Source organism: Pollicipes pollicipes, unplaced genomic scaffold (assembly GCF_011947565.3).
Source record: "Pollicipes pollicipes isolate AB1234 unplaced genomic scaffold, Ppol_2.1 Scaffold_2555;HRSCAF=2994_pilon_pilon_pilon, whole genome shotgun sequence".
Taxonomy (NCBI): Eukaryota; Metazoa; Arthropoda; class Thecostraca; order Pollicipedomorpha; family Pollicipedidae; genus Pollicipes; species Pollicipes pollicipes.
The window spans coordinates 11,063,453-11,072,746 of NW_023596136.1; positions in this window are offsets into that span (position 1 = coordinate 11,063,453).

Genomic DNA, 9,294 nt, shown 5'->3' on the forward strand with positions numbered 1-9,294 from the left:
CCATTCGGCAGCGTTTTGATTCACTCCGACATTGAGGCATGATCACTGAAGACCGCTCAGAAAACGAAGATGGGGCAAGCGCGGCGGAACGTTGGCCGTCCGCTCTGCTATGCAACCATCCACCTCTCCGGGATGGCCGATGGGCCACGAACCAGTTAAAGGGGAAGGATGTAATTATATTTGGCCGTGCGCTAGTGTGGCACCCAATCTGACCTCTGCCGTTGGCTTCCAGGCCTGACCGGCGAGCGGCAGGCCCTCCCCTCCCCATCGCTGCCAGCCGGTCGCCGGCGGGGGTCACAACCGCTGAGGCTTCGCCGCCGACGCGTGAGCCGGCGCCGAGCTGATCGTCGGGCCCGACGACAGCCGTGCCGTCGACACACCGTCAGGTGAGCGGGTGCCGCCCAGACCTTGACCGATGTGGTCCTGCGGGGCCTGGGCGGGGTGGATTCTGCGGGGTCTGGGCGATGTGATTCTGCGAGGCCTGGGCGGCGCCCGTGAGGTACGGGGGCGCCACCCAGGCCTTCGCAGGTGCGGACCGCATATTTCCCCGTGGAATTGCACAACTGTTTTCGTAAGTGTTTGCCGCAGGATCCTGCAGTGGGCTTACGGTGTCAGTAATCGAATGTTTCTGAGTGGTTCGGGGCGATTTGCAGTTGTTTGTTGTTCGACATCGATGCCATGAATGCAGTAAGAAGTAGGTCCTTTGAGGAAGGTTAGCCCGCCCGCTTCGTCCTGTCACGAATGTCTACGATGGCCCCTCAATATTCGGCCGAGACCACCAAATTGTGACAAAATTAATTAAGAATAGTAGCAAGCTTCATGTTGTGACGGGAGTTCGGCTATCGGTTGGAATGTATCACACTTCGGTTATCCCCCCCCCCCCCCCCCCCCTCGCCCCCTGTCAACACAATGAATTGCATCTGACTACCGTCACGAAACAGCAGTTGGAAGCAAAGGATCCAAACATGCATGCCTTCCGAATGTGCAGTATTTTTCCATCTCTACGTCATAAGACTGTGCAGCTTTACTAGCGTACCATTGGCTTTCATTGTCGTATTGAGTCTGTCTGCCGCGACCCTTGATGTCATCTGCCAAAGGCGCTGGCTGGCGGTCTCGTGCGGTCGGTTATTTTCTGTGGAGGGCGCGCCTCGTTTCCGCTCGTTGCGTCCAGCCGTCACGCTGATCATCCTCACTTTCGAAATGAACAGTCCGCGGGACGCCGCCAGTGTCGGCGAAAACACGACAATCGATGCCACCCCGGGGCGGAGCGGGCTGATTTAGCGGAGGACAAACCCACACAATCAGAGCCAAACTCGACAGCAGGCCCTCAGAATCAAGACCAAACTCGGTGACATCTCGCACAGTCGGTCGCCAGCCTGTTGACACTCGCAGCGTTGTAAAAGCGGTTATGGTTGGGAAAATAGATCGCATTTACAGCGTTCTCAACTGCGCGTATTCAATGCACGTACAAGCTGGATATATAACGATCCAAAGGCATGCATAAGTTTGAGGAGCTTCTGTTTGTTCAGAAACTATCTACGCTGTTCTGAAAACGGATGCTTTTTTCGACTTGTTCGCGGATCCTGATTGTCGTGCGTTTGGTTTGTGTAACGATTTGGCATGTATGCACTGTCCCACTACATTACTATGCACGCTCTACGACGTGACAACAGACTGCAGCAAGTGCAGACTGTTCCGTGGATTCTGCCATTGTTGGGTCGTTGCCATAAGTGACACCAGTGTGACAACGATGGCGGCGCCGCGGACAGATTTGGTGAAGCGGCACGGTTCAAGCACACGTAGCACTCAAGCACCAAGCACTCATTCAAGCACTCGACGCCCGCGTCCGCCCTGGAATGGCTAGGAAATATGACCAAAAGATGGCAGCACCATCCGTTTCTCTTTCCTGCCCACTGTCGTATGCTGCACCGCAGGACAAACTCGGATGACTGCGCCGTGTGCCTGCGTCGTGCCGGTGCAGGTGTAGGTACACCACAAGACAAACTTGAGGCCCAATGTTTGCCCAACGTCCGCGGTTCTAGTCCAGCGCCAGCTGAAGAAGGTCCGTCCGCGGAAAGCCACAGGACCTGACTTACTTGCCGGCTGTAAGCATGCGACCAGCGCGCAGAAGCAGCGTAGCGATGTAGACGTCCCACATCCACCGTTGGTTCATAACGCGTCGAACATGTGAACCTCCCGTTACAGGTAACAGGTGACCAGGAGAGCCTGCCCCAATCAACCAAAGCGCATAGGACCACAAATAAAAACATGTGAATCTCCCGTTACAGGTAACAGGTGACCAGGAGAGCCTGCCCCAATCAACCACAGCGCATAGGACCGCAAATAAAAACCAACTGCTAAGAAATATCAGAGCTATGAAGCAAATAAGACAGGCCTGTTGCTGAGACTTTGGTATTTCGCAGGCTAGTGTTGGTCATATATCACGCGCGAAGATGCATCGAAAGCGAGCAATAACGAAAGTAACCAATGCCAGGTGTGATTACTGACAGGCCGCTATGCCCAGTAACCACGGCAACGTACCCAGTATGTCATACCCGAAGTGTTCATGGGTAAATATGGGTAATATAATGGGTTCGGGTAAGTACCAAGATATACCCGGTCAACAACACGGCGAGCTATGTCACTGGGGAGGTTGATGCTTTCGACACGTTACAGCAATAGATGCATTGAGTAAACGGAGGGAGAAGAGGCAGGCCTAACTGCCGAACGAGTTCGATGCATGGATAGATAGCGTTATCCCGGCTTCTACCATGTCAACGCCGTTGTCTGGGACCGGGAAGTATCTGACGTAGATCGCGCATCAGGGGGCAGGTCAGAACGCTCCTTAGAGAAGCTGCCCTCCCCTGCTGAGCTAACGGTGCTAACTGTGCAGCGCCGCTGGGGCCATACATCACCGGCCGACACCGTTGCCGCCAAAGTGGCAATTTTAAGTGATCCATTTATCTTGCATGAAGGCTTTAAGCAGCGTGTGGCAAATGCTTTCCGCCACTCACTGTGGAAGACAACCAAGTCTATTAGAGGCTCCTGAGTTATAGCGGCAATGTCATGAGGACGAAGGTAAAGACAAATCAACCAGTTTTTAAGTGATAACAATCAGACAGGTACGGACCATGACAACGAAAAAAGAGAAAGAAAAATTATAACAAATACTGCATCATTTGCGTACGTAGAAGACACACGTACATTTTGCAGCACGCAAGCGCCAGGACAAGTTGTACTGCTGTTCTTGCGTTTATTGTTGTGATGTGCTCATATATATATATATATATATATATATATATATATATATATATATATATATATGACGGAGCATATCAGTGCCGTCTGTGTCAGAATATTATTAAAGCCAATGTTCCACATTTGAAGATACCGAGGTAGGCGTCAGATATGATGGAGATATTATGGGAAAAGCTTACTTGTAACTGCTGGTAAGCTTTCAAGGTTCAAAAACGAAGATGAGTAGCGAAATTTCAAGGGTTGTAAAAATGCGCTCCACTACGTCATTATTCGATGGCGTCATGGAATGGTTTTGTAACAACAATACCTGGCAGCATCTGGCAGTCAGAATTAAGGAATACCTCGAAACACACGAAAGCTGACGCTAACCGGCCATGTTCTGGTAACGGGCGCTGTGTGGGGTGCCGGTTTAGTGAGTGGTTTGTTTGTGGATCTTTGGTTTTGGTACTGACCGTAAGAAAAGCTTTGGTGAACTGTTTGACACACGTAACATAGCGATCGCCAGCTTTTGTGGCAGATTTTTAATATCAAAGCAAGATATGCCGTGCCGTTGCTGTTGCTTCTATGCTTTTGATGAGTCTGCCAATACTGTGTTGCCGACCTATTTTTGCCTGCAGTGCCGTAGTCCTGACATCGACATCATACGATGTCACAGTAGTTACTTTCTTTATCGTTTGTAAATGGAAGTGCGAAATTGTCTCGGGTTCGTGCAGAAATGAACAGTACAGCAGAAATGAACATACGTTGCTATGCATTGATTGCCAAATCATTGTTATTGCTATGGTAAAGACGGTAAGGTTGGGCTGCCAAGAACCTTTTGTTGCTTCGGATTATTTACGCAACTATTTGTAAACCCTGATATCACCATTGTGGTTTAATGACATTCTTGCTGTTGATACCTTCGCTTTGGCATTGTTAAATCAGCTGTTACCAGTCATTCATAACTTATAAGCTGCTGTCTCATAGGCTTGACATAGAGTAGTCAACCAATGTGGTACCTTGTGTAATGGCACGGGTCAACAGCGTCTTTGTGACACTACCTCAGTGCTGCACTGTGACATGACATAATGCACAACGGTATGGTTTTGTACTGCAACCCCTGCTGCTTTCATAATAAATTCCGTCATGAAAAGATGAGTCAAGCGTGCACTCTTGTATTGACTCCCCGTCTGACATACGACTGACCAAAAACACATGATACAATATACAAATCACTTTCAGCAAAGCAGACAACAAATAAGTGTCATCACTTGCTCATCCATTTTTGGTTTTGGGAATCTATAAAACGTAGGTGAGGAAGATGCCAACACGTCTTCCACTTCCACAGCCATGGAACATGCTGCAGCCATCAGGCTGATTCACTCGAAAATGACAGGAAAATTTTGCATGTGTCGAAATGACACTGCAAACATGCTGATCTTGCACAAGACTGGAGACATGACAAGCACATGTAGTTATGGTTGGATGGGCAAGGGCAAGGAAGTGATGAAGCCGCCAGTGTACACAAAGCTCATGACAATATTATTAAGTGCTATCCAAGACACCAACAGCAATACTTTTTTACCTCTCTCAGCACCCAGTGTCTCACGCAAGTTGCAGTGACTTTGACATTGCTGACTCACAAGCAATGCTCGCCTCCATACAAAATTTGTGAAGACAGTAGGATGTGCATCAATAAAAATACAGCGCCATATTTTCAGAATTATTTAGGGAAAGACAGCTTTGCAAAGCCGTATCATTTGAGCCTATAATGAGCATGTGCATGAATGAGCTGCACGCACCAGCCCTTACTGACAAGATAAGTTGCTGATATAATGGCATGCAATTGATTAATTACATGCTGTAAACCTCAATAGCTTCAAAATGTTGGCAAGGTCCTAATGAAGTACCAAATTGCCTTTGTACACCCCTGCAACATACATGCTAGTGTTTCTCTTAGTTTTCCGGCGCTACATTGTCATGTTCAAGCACGAACATAGGGGTAGAGGCAGGTATCGATATATCACATTTTATTGGGAGTCAGAAGACGTAAAACCTCGCACGCACACCCCCATCACACCAAGACCAATACAAGCCACTGGCGCGCACCACCAGTGATCACGCCCGCTTCATGCCCCTGATTCACACTCTTTTGTCAAATACTTGTGATCTCACAATTACATTGCTCGCGGGACTATCGAATTGCAGGTTTTCTCGCAATTTCCGCAAACATTTTCGGTTATAACACCGCATTTCCCTGTTAGCTCCCTTCAAAACAAAGTCTCAAGGGAGGTTCATGGTTATGCGGCTCAAGAGGTTGTACTCGCACGACACCATTTTTTGTTCAAGGTTTAAATTTGTCGTACAGCATGTGTGACATACTTTGCGAAATATATCTGAAAGTACTTAAATGTTTCCCTAATTTTATAATACCTTGCTAACCCATAAACCCGTGCAAGATTATGTGCTCCAGTACACAATGCGCCATCCGAGCTGTCTGTAAGAAATACCTCAGTAGAAGAAGAAAAAACGCCAGCAGTGGAAAAAGACAGATTTGCGGTTGCGTCTACTTTTCTATATCATTCGGGAGAGTGACCGTTTTTTTGGGGTGCCATACTTTTTTGCGGACAGCGGCGTTTTTTTATAACATTGACCTATGGCCTAGAAAGAAGGAAAAATGCCCCGTTCACAACGAATGCCGCACAATCCCAAAGTGCTCACGCTTACGTTCGCAACACGCATTCAGCAGCGAAATCTTGCTAACAGCCAATTATGTTCCGCGCATTGTATCATACGTGCCACATCATCGCTTTTGCGAATGCATCAGCGGCCATGCTGTTTTGACCATACGCAGAAAACAGCCCGTAGTATGGAGGCGATCGCATGACGTTTCTATGACGTCATTAATGCCAAGGTGACTTTGAAGTAGACTTCCGCTAAATATTTTCGCACTTTTTCGGGCGTGTAGATCAGGAACCAGATCGTTTGGGTCTTAAAAAGGACATGCCCGTGAAATACATCAAATGGTCTTTAAAATGGTTATTTCAGTTCAAAACCCCACACAAATGTAGAACACTACCTTTAATTAATCAATTTCGGTGCTCTTTTACCCTGACCATGTTATGTGTTGCACCACATGCACCGCTGTTCCGTAATCCACTAAAAAGTACGCCGCGCTCAAAGCCTGTAGTTTTGCAAAGCTGTAACCAGTCTGGTGCTCAGGTCACTCGATATGACGTTCCTTCTCTTCATGTATAACACAATCCGTCCACATAACAGTATTTTCCTGCCATCATGTAATAGCCATACAATGCAAGAAAGAGGGTCGGCTGGCACCAGGCGAGCGCGCGCTGCGAGCTCGCCCTGCTGTGCACCGTATCTTGTTGTGTTTCTCTTCGCTTGGGTACAGCTGGGCTCTCGCGAGGTCAGGGACGTGTGTGTCGAACGGTCGACGTCAACTGGTGAAGAGTGACCTACCAAATCCATCTCATAAAGACCAGAAAGCCAGGACCAGCTGTTGACTTAACGTTGGCTCGAAGATTGAGACAATCCATGGATGGTATGGCAGTTGATCTTTAACTTCAGAAGGAGGGTTGTCCAAGTGATAAGCTACCGCGGTATTCAATCAGCAGAGCATGACCTGCACCTATGTAAGTTCCCACAACTTTTGACGCCACTAAATCAGGACGGGTTTTGGGAAAAGACCATACCGCGTGTGATCATAGCCGACACCAGAGGCGTCGCTGAAGCCGGTACCGAAGCTTAGCCCGACGGGCCCAGCGCCACGGCCGGTATCTCCACAGTCGGCACAGCCGCCGCTCCCACAACTCAGCCTTAACCTCATCCAGGCGCGGATCAAACGAGCGAGCCAGCGCGGTGGACGACTCTTACGCTAGCCAGAGCGATAGACGGCTTGCGCCGGCAGAACAGTGGAGATAAGGAATCATCGGTGTTATATTTTAACGCGGCGGAATGAGACAAACGGCGTCGGGCAGGACACCTCGCGAAGGTTCGCTTGAGAGCTGAGCTTGGGCTTGAGAAACACATCATTCTGCTTCAATAAATCCAAGTGATTCAGTTTCCAAAGAAGGGAACAGAATGAAGAAGGCGGATACTGACGTACAAAAACATTAAAGATTATGTAATACGTAAGGGACCAGTAAAATCCATAACAACCAGAAGACTAAAGAAGCGGACAAATCGTTTTTCAAGATTTAGTCCAACCTTTCAATTTAATGAATTTCTGGGATCACCACATACGCTAAGCAGTGCCCGTTGCGTTAACACGCGCCCGGGTGACCGGTTGGGCACCCTTCGCTCGGGCGGGAGGAGGTCAGTTTGATCCCTCACCCCCCCCCCCTCCCCCCTACCCGAGCGCGTGTTAATCCTCGTCCCATCACTCGATCGTGAGAGTCCCGGTCAGCGGCGGACTTTCGCGACGAAAGTTCAACGTGTCCCATCTTGCCGTCTGATTTCCCTGCCTTCTACTTCTCATCAGCTTCCACACTATCTAGTACTCACGCTGTGACGACGACCTCCTGATGATGTTCTCCAGAAAAGTGTTCTGCGGTGCGACCAGGCCGCGCCGACCGCCGGGCATGGTGTCGTCGGGCCCGGTGAACCGCGCCTGTCCGCCGGCGTCAGCGGCGGCGGCCGGCCACGCGGCGCAGCGCCGCCGGGCGTCGCTGCTCGGTCCGCCGCGCCGGCACCGCCTCCGAGCCGCACCGCCTGCCAACAGCCGCCGGTCACAGTCAGCCAGGTCCGGGTCAGGTCAGGTCAGGTCCACTGACCACACGGCCGAGCGAAGATGATTGGTGTTGCAAGACTAACGATAAAAAATCAGCTTGTTAGAGAAAGAGCGATTGCTCCAATGGGCCGCTGCAAGTGCAGATAACGGCATCACATTTGCCCGACCCCGAAGTGATATCCAGGTGATGCGGTAGACTTTCACGAATCCAATAAGCCAGACACCATGTTTTGTGACTGCAACACACGTCGGTCACATCAAGGTAAATGTGCAAACTTTGTGTCTTTCATAGAAGGTAGAGCCATCTGTAACGCAATATGTTCGTGTTTCAAGCAATCCGTTGCTGTTTGTGACGCCGGAGAAAAGTTTCACTGGCCAATGCGAGCACGATTGGCCAGTCTGGCGCAATTTGTGACCGGCCGACATCACCGCCCAAGAGAAGCGATCGCTGTAAAACCACCGGCATGGCAGCTGCTATGGAGATTGCAACCACTAAATTTTAGAGTACTGTCTCCCGTCCGCGAAGCGCGCTGCAAAGGAGGCGTTTAGCATACAAGCTCCATGTTGTCAGAGGCCCTTCGGAGCGAGTTCGCTTCGATGGAAAGTAACAAGCATCGGTACGCACGGTACGCAGCGGCTGTGACCCGACCTGAGCATGATACAGCTGTGACCCGACCTGAGCATGATACAGCTGTGACCCGACCTGAGCATGATACAGCTGTGACCCGACCTGAGCATGATACAGCTGTGACCCGACCTGAGCATGATACAGCTGTGACCCGACTGAGCATGATACAGCTCAGCTGTGACCCGACCTGAGCATGATACAGCTGTGACCCGACCTGAGCATGATACAGCTGTGACCCGACCTGAGCATGATACAGCTGTGACCCGACCTGAGCATGATACAGCTGTGACCCGACCTGAGCATGATACAGCTGTGACCCGACCTGAGCATGATACAGCAGCGGAACAACTCCTCTGCATGGCGCTGGATTCGGCATCAGGCACCGGGTCAGTAGCAACAACAGCTAACCGGACGTGTTGACGATCAAGCGGCCCGGCCAGTCCTGTTAGTCTTCTGGCACGCTTATATCCTTGCTACCGAGCGGCACCCCGTGCCGCTTGAGCACAATGACACATTCTTTCAGAGCTGTGCTGCAATGTTTCCAAGACACTTAAATGCAGGACCTCCGATCCGGTGGCGTTTTTCTACAACGTTGCAATCTCACTACTATTTCACCGCCCGCATTCGATCACCAAAATAAAAGGAAAATTTGAAATTGTGGAGAGAAATTCAAGAGCGCGGG